The 13,702-nt window shown below is 43.1% G+C and overlaps 1 protein-coding gene across 2 annotated transcripts in view; it reads right to left on the reverse strand.

Moving 5' to 3' along the window:
* kdm3b (lysine (K)-specific demethylase 3B) overlaps window positions 1-13,702 on the reverse strand; it is a 76,371-nt gene that overhangs the window by 25,130 nt on the left and 37,539 nt on the right. The window lies entirely within an intron of this gene.

The raw sequence follows: 13,702 nt of genomic DNA on the forward strand, positions 1-13,702 counted from the left end.
CCTCTCATGTGGCACCTTATCAAATGCTTTCTTGAAGTCCAGATCAATAATATCATCTGCTCCACTTTGATTGTACCCTTTTGTTGCCTCCTCATTGACCTCCCTCTTCTGACCCCATGCTGACTGTTCAGTTAAACTCCTGTCCTTGCCAGGTGTTGCTCAATCTTATACCTAATAATTCCTTCCATTAATTTTCCTGTGATGCATGTTAAGCTTATTGGCCTGTAGTTGCTTGGATCTGCCCTGTCACCCTTTTCATATATGGATTTTATGGAAAGCAACCCAATAATTCTTTATTTATTTGGCAATACTAATGAAAGCTGGACAACGACAAACACCTGTTATCAGAATATAAGTTTAATATGTCACTGCTCTATGCAGATATTTTAAATCTGCTAGGCAAGCATCTTCAGACAAGACAAGTTAAGGACAACTGCGAAATGGGCAGTCTTTCTGTGTGTCAGAGCCGGCATGATATTGGATCTTCTTTTCCTTGTTTGGAATGGCATGTCCATGGAGAAAAAGTATAAAGCCTTGGCACATTGCCCGGCACACCTTTGAAGCTGATGGATGGATGGGAGATAACGTCATCTGATCCTGAAAATCCTTCCAGCGCAGCGACAAAAATGGCAGACTGTATACATCAATCTCCCACTTCGGTAATAGTCATGTCATGGCTTCCTCATCTGTTACGCCACATAAACCTTCATTAAAGTTATTTCTCCTATGTGATTTCTTACCGCCGTATCACTAAGGGAGGGGTATCGCCGTTTTATATTATATCTACACAGATTCAGGATATGTAACATGCCGCAATTAAAAAAGAACTTATTTCAACCAGGGAGCCAGCACCCCCTGCTGGATAGAACAACACAAAAAACATCCACAGAAAAATGAAGAAAAAAATTAAAATCTCATGTTACATGTGATGTATAAACCACAAGTCAGTTGTCCAGTTGTGTGCTCAAAATGTGCAAAATGCCTGCTTTTTTGCTAAACTATTGATTACTAGTTATTTCTGGAATAAAGAGCACAAACCATAAAAAGGAAACTAAAGCCTCAAGGGAGTCACTTTTTAAACTGAAGACTGAATGAGGGGGAGAGGCCAGTCTTCAATTCAACAAGTCTTTCCCATGATGCTTTAGTTTATGGTTTATGATTTGCAATGTTTATTCCAGAAGTAACCATTTAACATTATTTTAGCACACGACTAGATAAGTGACATCATTCGTAGTTGTCCAGCGTTGGTTACTATTGGATCCTGTCTGACCAGAAACTTTGTCACGTTCTTTCTCCACGAAAACATAACACAATAAAAACCTTCTTGGCCAGCACTATAAACCGTATGGCGTAAGTAACAAATATATTTTGGTGTGAACTATTCCTTTAATGGCAGTGCAGATGAGATCTTTGGGGTTGTTTTTTTAGAAGTACAGCTGTTGTGCCTTTGTCACCTTTGTTTAGTTCGATAGAATATCCACCTTCAGTGTCACTCCATTGTATTGTTCTTACCTAAGGCCACTAATACTGAACACCAAATAATAAGATTATAAATAAAAACTGAATATAAGAATGGGCCACCAACACAACTTCACCAAGTGCAGGCCACACCACATATGGGCGGAGTGGTGGCTCTGAGGCTAAGGATCTGTGCTGGTATCCCTAAGGTTGCCGGTTTGAATCCCCGTCACTACCAAAAGAGATCCTACTCTGCTGGGCCCTTGAGCAAGGCCCTTAACCTTCAATTGCTCCAGGGGCGCTGTACAATGGCTGACCCTGCGCTCTGACCCCAAGGGGTATGCAAAAACTAACAAATTCCTAATACAAGAAATTGTATAAGGCGAAATAAAGAACAAAAAAAAAAGTAAGAAAAAGTTAGATGTACATACAGTACAGATACACCTCAATCAACACCCTCACAAATACATAAAGCACTCAAAAGGACCATAAAAGAAAAAAAACAATAAAAGCAGACAACCCTTAGTGAAATGATGGAAAATGATTAGAAAAAAGTCCAATAAGTCCACAGGTCAGGTTGGGGAGCATACACTGGTACAGCGTCTCACCGCACCCACCACACAATAAAACAACTCGGGATCCTGGTTGGCAAACCCCTCCCAGGCAGACACGCGGTCCAGAATCCTGGAAATGACCATCTATCTGTCATGGTCACCCCCTTGGCCTGGTCCAGCGGTGACCCAGATTGCCCTTGGGGAATCGCGCCAAATGGCCATTGTGCCGTAACTGACAAGATCTAAAAATGCAGGCCATGTGTCTCTTTTGGAACTCCGTGAGCAACACAAAGTCAAACCAGCGGTGCCCAAGGACCCTCCGAAGAGACACACATGAAGGAGAGGAGTCTTCATCTCAGGTCACTGGATAGCATCCATGTCTCACAAACAGGGAGCCCAAGGACACTAAAGACTTGGACCTTCATCCTTTTGCAGAGATTTTGGGAGCACCATACACCCCTGTCCAGCGACCTCATGGTCCCCCCCCATGCTCTTCCAATCCGTCTACTGACTTCATTAGAAGAGTCACCAGAGACGTGAATGTCACTCAATGAGGTTGACACTCCCTCCGTGGACAGACACACTGGTGATGTCTGTGCCCAAGAGGTCATTAAAGGCCTGGCTCTTGGTTTTTATCAGGACACTCGCAAGCCCAGACACTCAGACTCCTCGCAGAGTCTCTTGAGACCACCCCCAATAACAGCATTGTTGGTAAAGATCAGTGAATCTCTCTTCACCAGCAGATGCCCCACAGCCACTGGACCCTACAACCCTGCCCAGCACCCAGTCCATACAAGCATTGAGCAGAGTAGGAGCAGAACAGACCCCTGAATCAACTGGGAAAAACACAGAGGTTCTGCCTCCACTCTGCACAGCACTCCCAGTACCAGTACAGGTATAGGCCAACCATGATATCCAGTAACTTGAGGGGATCTCAGGATGTCCCACAGGGCAGCATGATCAACTGAGTCTAACATTTTACAAAAATTGACAAAGGCTGCAAAGAAACTCTGCCAATATTCACGTTTGCCCTGCATGAGAGCCCTCAGTGCCAGGATGTGGCCGATTCCTTTTAGGGGCAATATAGCTCCCTAGTCGGAATAAGTTCTTTTGTAATTGCGGCGTTTTAAGTCACCGAAAACTATATAGATATGATATTAAAAGGCGATACCTCTCCCATTTTAATACGGCGGTAAATATCACATAAAGAAAATAACTTAGCTTTCTTTACGGACGATTTACGCAGCATTACAGACGAGGAAGCCAAATAGCATGACAATACCAAGGTGGGATCTTGATTTATACAGTCTGCCATTTTGCGTCGCTGCGCTGGAAGGCTTTTCAGGACGGATGACGATATCAGCCATCCGTCCGTCTGTTGGCTTTCAAGTATTTGTCTGCTGTCCAAGTCTTTATATACTGTCTTCTTCATGTGCAGGCCCTTACTTACAGGTCCTCACAGGTGGCGCAATGGTAGTGCTTCTGCTTTGCAGTAAGGAGACTGTGGAAGATTGTGGGTTCGCTTCCCGGTTCCTCCCTGTGTGGATAGCGCTTTGAGTACTGAGAAAAGCGCTATATAAATGTAATGAATTATTAATGAATGAATTATTACTTAGGTTCCAAACAAGGAAAGGAGAGGATTCGATTTCATCTCTAACACACAGAAATAGTACAATGCCCATTTTCATAGTTGTACCTTCTCTCTTCAAATGCTTACCTAGCAGTCCTAAATGCTGAGAGCCCCTGTGTGCTAACTTTGGCCTGGCCTATACATGTGAGTGGATTTATAAAATAATTTTTGTACAGAGCACAGTGACATTAAACTTGCATTCTTGTTATAGTGGTCGATGGTCGACTTCTTGGGTGTAAAACCAGACTGCTCTGGTAACTGAAAGGTAAGCAAGTGATCACAGATCCTACTGAGGATGACCCTAGAGAGGACCTTACCTGGCCCCGAGAGCAGTGTTATTCTCCCTGTAGTTGCTGCCATGCAGGTGATCACCCTCCCCTTTCTAGATAGGGACAACAAGTCCTGTTTTCCAGTCAGTTGTGATGACGTCCATCTCCCCTGCAGCCTTCCTCTCCCTCAGCTGGTGCACCACCTGTGCCATCTCGGTGTGACTGGGGGGTTCACAGCTAACTAGAGGATCAACCTCAAGAACCGTGGACCAGAGATGTCCAACGTCCTAGCCAGAGAATCAGCTTTAAACAGCTGCTCAAAGTAGCCAGCCCAGCGGGTCACAATTGCAGCATCACCCGTGAGAACCACTCCATCACCCGCCCTGGCAGTGACTGTCCAAGGAACAGATTTGTATTTGTGTGTAATGCTTTGATTCCTCTGTAAGCAGGCCGTGGATCACTAGACCATAGATTTCTCTAACGAACGCCTCCTTATCTGCCCTCAGAGCCCTCGTCTCTGTCCTGGTCAGTTCCCGGTACAGACCAGAGTCACCATCAAGCAGTGTGCTGCGACTCCTCTTGATGATATCCAGAGTGCCCTGTGAGATGAAACACCGGCAACCGATAACCAAAGTTATTGAAAAAGCGATTGTATAGAGTAGCGGAGAGGCTTGGTAGTCATCAAGTTCAGGCTGCCAGTGTTGTTTACTCGGGCCTACAAGCAGCCGTTCAAGTGACAAAAAAATTCCCGGACTACTTTGCTTTGGCTGTTCATGTTATTATTATTATTATTTGTATTATTATTATACTTCTACACTTCTGACTTTTCTAATGTCAGCGAAATGTGACAAACGAGAAGAGACCACTCAGTCCATCAAGCCTGTTTGTTTAGCTGTTCACTGCTGCAACTCTTCTTTCCCACAACTCCTGCTTTTCCTTTCTCACCACCACTGCAATTAACTTCCTTAGCATTGCATTTTTTACTCAAAAAAACATGTAAACAGCATTTTTATTAAATCGCATCTTTCTACTGTAAAACATGCAAAACACCAAAAGTCAGAAGAGTAGAAAGTCTAATAATAATACAAATAATAATAATATGAACAGCACCCTGCACATGTGTGAGTGACACGAGTGTCACTTTCAAATTCCCAGAATCCCCTTCTGTTTCACCTCACCATCACTGCTGATGACGGGCGTATCTTGCGGCTAGGAGAAGACGCGTCTGCACCGTTGCCCAGGTACCACTCGTGCCAGCCGCTTACGCAGGACATGCCTGTACCTCTGCCTGAGTGACACTCTGGTCTAACACTACGGAGGTTCATATTTGCTGCTCCCGCCAAGACTCCTCCTCTTACTGCCGATTTCCTATTGGTCCTTTCCATCGTTAAGATTTACTCCTACAGACTGACACACACAATCAGATTAGACTCCGGTTCATTTAAACACAAGAAACAACAGGTGCAGGCAAACCAGGAGACGAATGATTCACCCGACTACTGCTACGACGCTAATGAGGACATGAAACGGTCCTGCTTCACCAAGTGTCCACACTGGACATGCATCGCCTGTCTGGTGACTGTAAGTAGCACTGGTTATGTTTATGACTGACGGTGGTGTGTCACTGCATTTTGCCTGAACATTCAAGTCAGAAGTTCACTGAGCTTGGCACACGTGACATTACTACTAGTGCAATGCGTAGAAGGCCCCTTTAGGGGACACTCTGAGCATTTATAATTGTGGCACACACGTTGCCATTTTGAGGGGGCACTGTGTGACTTTAAAGCCGCAGCGACTGTTCTCCTCCAGCACTGTACGTATCTCCACCTATTATATGAAGTGCAAGAATTAAAACAAACTCCCACACAGCAAGACAGATGATGTGGTGCTGCTACAGCTGAACTATTTACGGAGCAGTATGCTTTCCAGACTGAGACCATCTTTTGTTTTTGTAACCCACATTAGTCAACGTACAAAAACAAATAAGGGAAATTAAGAGAACTCTTTGAAAAAGGAAAACGTTTTTCCTTGGGAGGGAGAGAAAGGTCACCGGGACAAATCTCTCAAGGAATGCTGCATGAAGAGGACCGGCCCCAGTGGTGAAGACGGCATGTAAAGTTGAGACACAAAGTTCAGAAGAACAGAATGAGAGTCAAACTAAAAGACAACAAGGAAGAGCTTTTTGAAAGAGAAGTGTGGTAAAAACTGAAGTCCAGGATGATTTACTTTTATTCTTTGACGTTTAGATACTGAAGGAGCCTTTGATTTTTGAATAGGGTTGTGAGAACAGGTCCTGTTACGGCAAAGAAGGACTCATTAAACAACAAATATATTCTGAAGATTTGAAACCACGCAGTACTCCAATACCATTAGTTAGCGCGCTGGAGTTCTGAAGAGTGAAACTCTGGACTGATAAGACGGAGACCGTTACTCGTCTTTTCTGTTGACTCAGGTATGTTGTCTACTGAGGTGTACGTGTAGCATGAACACATTCTGCTGTGCTCGAGACAGACGTGGCTGCTACACCTCAATCGGTGACAGCCACAGTGTGGTCATTGGTTTAAGATCTGATGCGTGGCAGGTGCTGTGCAGAGGAATTTCAAGGATCTCACTTATAAAAATACAGCAAGAATGTCTGTTATTCCAGCTCACCAGGACCAAGACAGGTTTGATGAGTCAAACTTACCCAAAACAAAGTGTCACTAAACCGACATTAAAGCAATGGGGGACGTGCGGGCCTCTGGGACTGCTCCAGCCTCCTTTAAGTAGCTCCGGTTGGAGGTTCAAGTTTATATATAAAAATGTCTGTTCTTTTTCATCTGTTATTCTCTTACTATTTTTGAAATCAAATAAAAACTGGATCAAAAAAAATTAAGCAAGGTTAATAGTACAATATTATGAAATATTAAGCACGATTTGTAAACAAGAATAACCAAAATTGTTGCAAGAAACAAGGTATGCAGTTTCATATATAACTGTATATATAATGATTATATATTTATACTGGCCAATGTATTATTGACACAGGACAGTGAGGAGGCCCCGCCCAGCTCCACCTGATGCCACGCTTCCCCCTCCCCTCGGCCCGCAGCCTCTCTCTTGGATTAGCGCGAATATCTCGCTCCTGCAAGCGAACTGTGAGAGAAGTCGCAAAATCAACAGGAATGTTCAAGCAAATTATAGAAAAGATCTAAATCCATGAAGTAGTCCTCTCGTTCGCTAACTAAGCAGAGTTAAGGTTACGCCCCAAAGGCATACACGTGACTGAGGAGGGCCCCACAGCCCGAGGAGTCTCTCTTGGATGCCCACTAATAAATCGGTAACACAAGCGAACTATGATACTTCGCACAATGAGAAAGTCGCAAAATGAACAGAATGTTCAAGCAAATTCTAGAAAAAAAAAACCGATCTAAATCCGTTAAGTAGTTCTCTCGTGAAAAGCGGACAGACATACAAACGGGTCTAAAAATCTATAAGAAATTTTATGCTTGGACCACAATTTTTCATACCGTTTCTTAGTGAGCACCTATGGGCCAAGGGTAACCTGCATTCCAAATTTCAAGTCCCAAGTCTTCGTGGCATTTGGCTTTTATATTTACATAGATATATTACTAGCTGTCCCCTGTGGCTCCGCCCACATAGAGGTGCAACAGGACAAACTTTAAAAAATGTAATTCTGACCAACCGGAAGGCAGGCACACTCCAATGTCAAACAGTGCCACCGTATCTGATGGTGTTCAGCTCTGACGGGAGAGCGCCCCCCGCATGGCTGTGATATCTCTGGCAATGAGCAGCTACCCTCTAAAACACACGGAGCTCTGATCTCTCTCTCAAAAACGTCAAACGTTACTCCTTAACAATCTGTAGATGATGATGTCTGCTGAACAAACAAAGTGCAGGCGAGGTGCACTCCAACACATGGCGACAGGTAGAGCTGGCGAGTGAGTGAGGAGGTAAAGTTCAAGACTACATATGAAAAGGTCTGTTTTAAGATTCATTATACTTGGAGTGTATTGTTCTGTGTATGTGTATACGGTGAGCCTTTGGTGCCCAACCACCAGCTAACTAAATCACCTAAATATAAACATTGGTGTTATGAAGAGATCTTTTTTTTTTTTTTTTTTAATAGTTTGTTCCTGTGAAAGAAAGTTTACTCGATCAAAAATAAAAACCACGACTTTCTTGATATTAACAACCATGACTTTGATATTTTAGTTTATAATTTAAAAACAGAGTAAGAATCTGAAAATCTAACAACATCACATTAAAGTTCGATAAATTCTGAAAAGAATGATACCAAACATATATATGTAGGGTTTAAAATAAGCCCGATTTAAAGTGGGACAAAAAACTTGACATAAAAAAGTCACATAAAATCATTGCACTTTTAGGCTTAGGATTTTATAGATAGATATATATGGTAGATATATTTGGGAATTTTGGACACTTTGTTAATCCCCAAGGAGAACGTTATGTGTATATACACACTGTATGAATGTGTATACATATAAAATTCCTCTTCGGGATTAACAAAGTGTATAAAACACCCATATATTACACAAACAGGAAAAAAACACACTCAAGTATAATGAATCTTGGTGAAGTTTATTTTTTAAAATAGACATTTTCATATGTAATCTTGAACTGTACTTTACTTTGACCCAAAGCGCCCAATTCGGGGGCCTTTCTTTTCTGCTAACATCCAGTGGCCTGGGTACAGGGTTGCCGGTGAGCCCTCAGGAGGATCCTGGCTTGGATCAGCTTACAGAGCTGGGGAAGGTAAATGCAGATGGTGCAACTTCTGAACACAAATGTGCAGTGCGAGGCAAAAACCAGCAGCATAAAATGTGAAGGGAGTGGTGGGACGTTGGGCTGTGTTGAGGGATGGCAATAAACAAAAAAAAAATCATTTTGGTGAATTTCGAGTTTCACAATTGCACAATCACTGAAATGCATTTTTGGGCAAATTTGCAAAACTGTATGTGAAAGAATACTTCACTGTTTCAATTGTCACTGGCTATACTGCATAAATCTTCAAATAAAAAAACCTGGAAAGAGCCCAAGAAAATCTAACACAGTAAAAGCCTTTTGGTGGCAGGCAGCAGAGGCAGAACGGCTGTTACTCGTAGCACATCACTGAGATCAGGAGTTCACCCAAAGAGGTGGACCTAAAAATGATTGTGAACACTTCAGAACTGTCCATGTTTCAGCATAAATGTAACCTAAAACGTGATCAGATTTTTTTACACATCCTAAAACTGGACAAAGAGAACCCAATTAAACAAATGACACAAAAATATTACGCTTGTTTATGTATTTATTGAGGAGAAATGTTACACGTTATACTTGTGTGCATCTGTCAACTATTGGCCACCTAAAGCTACAGAGAGTTCTACAACAACGACTCGCATCATCAAACCAGCTTCGTACATCAGACAACACCTCTTCATGAACTGCATATCAGAATCGACATCAGTGAGGCACTGCATCCTGAGTGATCCAACTGCTTCCAGGACAGACAATGCCAGCAACATGGACATCGCCGTACATAAGCGGGCGGGGGGCAGAGGTTCAGTGTTTCACACACACACAATTAACTTAGTAGCCCAGAAAGGCCTGCAGACTCTCAAGTGAGCTGCATCTTCTGCAGTGTTTTTTTCAAAAAAGCACCAACTTCCCACTGGCATGCCAACTCGCTGGAACACTTCTCATGGTTTGCCCAATTGCTGCTCAGAGCGGCAAGCTGCCAGTACTGCAGCTCTCACAAGTGCAAGTGTGAGGAGTAGTCGAGACATTTAATGTTTCAGACATTATGCATGTGGATGACTTGATGAAACTATTGAAACCACTGAAGATTGTTACAAAAGTGATAATCGATTAAAACACTGATTGAGAAGCTAGGACTCCTAATGTAAACGACTCTCAAATGCTGGCAAACGCCAAGAGTGCCATCCTCAAAAACATTTTGCACCATTCTGTTAGTAAATTACGTGATTACCTTCTGAGTTGGAAGGCTCTGGATGCGCGATTTCACTCGCCACCCCCATCTGGACAAACAGCAACACGAGGCAGCGAATGGAAAACCAAAAAAGAAAGTTGAGCACCAGTCTGTCTGCCAATCAGGTTACCTTCACGTTTATTTAGGTTAAAAGCAAATACAAAGGATTGTGGTAGCTAATATGGTGTCAACTGTGTGTCTGAGAGGGAGGACTTTATTTCAGAAGCTGGTCCTCTTGTGAAAGACCACTCGGACCCACCGCAGTTTGCCTTCCAGAGAAAGATTAGAGTGCAAGATGCAATTACTTATGTCATCCACCAGGCTAATTCCTACCTGGACAAAGATGGCAGCACCGTGAGGGTTACGTTGTTTGACTTCTCTAGTGCCACCATTGCTGTTAAGGGGGGTGAGCCTAAGGTGTCCTCAATAACAGACTACCCATCAGGCAAATTACAGCTTGAGGGGCTCAAGGAGTGGCTCTCTGATATAGATGTGAGCAAGACTGGAGCAGGCCTGTCTCTTGTTCTCTTCCCCTGTATACCTGGGACTTGTCACGTCACTTGCAGGAATTCTCAGATGACTCTGCACTTAAGGGGTGTTTTGACAATGGGGATGAGAGAAACGCCAAGTTCTGTTTACCCTGAAAGTCAGAGCTAGGAATGACGTCATGCCTGAGCTGAATATTTGGAAAAACAATATAGACGTCTCCAGGAAAACCTCTGCTGTGCTTGCTCTTTCAGAACTGCTGAACAACACATCACACGGCATTTTAAGCAAAGACGACAGAAGTGGACGACACTGTGTGACGGACTGATTTAATGAGACACAAATAGACAGTAACACACACTACAGCATTTACTGAAGTTAGGTGGATGTCGCCATTTTGGATTGATGCCATGATCTGAAGTCAGACAAACCAGGACTTGACAGACCAGCCCAGAGTTTCCAAGTTCTGGGGGCAAACCTGTTGAAAGCTCTGACTAGGAACTCGGAAATTCCAACTTCCCAGGTCAAACGGAACACAGCAAAGGTAGAGGAGTCAGCTGGAGAACTTCGGAGTATTGGAACTGGTTACTGACTTTCACAACCAAAGGGCCTCTACGCCCAATAACTATTCACAGAATGGTGGAGGTAGCGCACTGTTACAAATACTTGGGGGTCCACATCAATGACAGGCTCAACTGGTTTCATAACACTGAGAAACTACAATAGAGAAGAAAGTGCGGAGCAGACTCTTTATTTATCAAGCAGGCCGCATTCATTAATGTATGTTGTGACATCCTTAAGAAGTCCCACAATGCTATCTGATGGACAGTTTTTTATTTTTTTAATCCTTGTATGTGTATTTGTTGTAATATTTTTACTGAACTTTGGTAAACCCTGTCTACTGACTTGTCTATTGGGCTAACAAAGGTTTACGCTTTTCCACTTTCCCTTTCACTCCTCTGTGCAAAAAGTCTAAATAGAGCGCCAAGCACAGAGTCACACTGGCAACATCAGCACAGAAGCAAAGGGCACATGAGCTAAGGAGGTGGCAGTGAAAGAGAGAACTGCAGGACATACTGGGTGGCTCCTCCACTTGGGGGGGGGGAATTCTAGAGTGGTACAATTTACCCAGCAGCCCCTGCAATACTGCTCGCAACAGCAGTCCCCTGGGTTAGTGGAGGAAGAATGGTGCCAAGCGTCAAATATTTGCTGCTCTGGCCTAACATGCCGCTTTGTACCCACTATGCCAGTGCTGTCAACCCTGGGGGATACTGTCTAAGCAAAAAGGTCTCAAGTTCATTCAGAGGGTGTCGAGACATTCATTTTCTTAAAAAGAAATCTGTCATTTGAAGCCCTTCATAGAGCCACAGCTAAAGGGTCAACATGGCAGCAAGTACAAAGGCGGCCATTATCTGAGCAGTGCTTGTAGTCAGATGGTAACTCCGAATGCTAAAGGTTAGATTTGAAGTTAGATGGTTTTGCACTACAGAAGTGGTTTATTAATCTACTGAAGTGCAAATGTTGTGTGTGAGTATTTAGCCAACTTTATAAACAGCTAAAAAGAAAAACCCTACAGACATGACAGGTACATGACTGTGTATCTGCACACGGACTTTAGTTTAGTTTGTAGTGCTTGGATCTGTGCAATGGTAAATGAATATTTCAAGAGCTTCCTTTCATAATATAAACATTTCTGTCTACGAAAATGTCATATTGTGGGAATATCACATCATTACGCCTGAATTACAAAGTCAACTGTGTTTTGGGCTAAGTGCACAGTCTCTGGAGTAACACACTGAATAAAGAAATAATGAAGCTGTAAAATATATATATATATATATATATATATATATATATATATATATTTGAACAGACCGGACATCCCAAACTGTATGACCAAATCACAACTGCGATGGACAAATCGCCAACACACTAGAAAACGGGTGGGAAAGCATCGGGGCAGAAAGCTACACATCAGCAACAAACGCTTAAACTCTTTCAGAGTGCTGTCACTACCAGGCCTCAGGACTGAAAGACAAAATGTGTCCAGCATGTCATGTGTACAACGTCAAGTGTCACCATCTGCAGAATGACAAAACGTTTAGTAAATGAACTGCACACTAACAGTCATCTGCCCCTCTGTGTTAATTTAGCCCTAGAACGCAGTCCAATAGGCACTGGAGGTTAGGATGTCTCCTGGATTAGTGTTAAATAGAATTGGCACGTTTTAGAGTTCCACACATTCCTTTTTGCAAATAAAAAAAATAAATAAATAATGAATACGATAAAATATTTGAATGTCAACAACAACATTTCTTTTAATACAAAATATGCAGCTCAGATAAAGAGAAAATGTCCATAAAAAAACACCAACCTAGACACAGAGGGCTTTAAGTCCATCCAGCTCTGTAGGCATACAGCCCAGTGCCCGATGAAGGGGCAAATCATCAGTGATGTCAAGTGCAGGTTGAACCAAAGTGATGAACTGAAGACGAAGCACCAGGGACAGCAATAAAAGTAGGCCGGGGACAGCCAGACTAAAAAGAGGAGGTGAGGCAGGTATGGACTGACATAAGTGAGCACAGTGACGGCACACCAGGTGCTCACCCACTGAAATGTCGTTAGAAGCTATGAAGATATTGGGATGTTTCGTATTTTTTTCTCCCCAAACCGTTTGTTAATGTGGGGAAACAAAAGAAATGTCACAAAATGTCATTCTGAACAGATCAAATTAGTATGAAGTAAAAGTGCTCTGAAATACTGAAGGGGTTTTCATGTTAGCGTGATGTCTGTGCTTTAAAGCCCCTTTGACGACAGAGAGAAGACGTCACGTGTAAATGAAGCCTTCTCCCTGCACATCTGTCATTGCCTTGGACGTGCACAGTCAGAAGAGCAACACACGACAATGAATGTGGAAGCAGCATGGCGGATACACCACCTTCTGTGTAATAACACAGATTAAACCCGCTCCACACAGGCCTTACACTGGAGGTCCTTCATTTGAGAAATGGCAGGTTCATCCCCTGCTACCAGACAGAAAGGTGATGCCAGTAACCTTTCAGTACATTTTACACCACGACCAGATGAGTGCTGTGTGTTTATTAATAAAGAAATGACTTAAAACTTTAAATAGCACAAATGGAGAAGCCAGTCTGCCATGTCCAGTTAGTGGTCACCAAGCCCGCAGTCTTTCCTTGTAGAATCGGGCACAAGCGTTCACTGGCACTCAACCGTCTGGGGTTAATGTTAAGTTGCCAGTTAGCCTACCATGCATATCTGCCACCCTGTTGTTACAACACATCACTAG

The sequence above is a fragment of the Erpetoichthys calabaricus genome, chromosome 11 (assembly GCF_900747795.2).
Source record: "Erpetoichthys calabaricus chromosome 11, fErpCal1.3, whole genome shotgun sequence".
Lineage (NCBI taxonomy): Eukaryota > Metazoa > Chordata > Cladistia > Polypteriformes > Polypteridae > Erpetoichthys > Erpetoichthys calabaricus.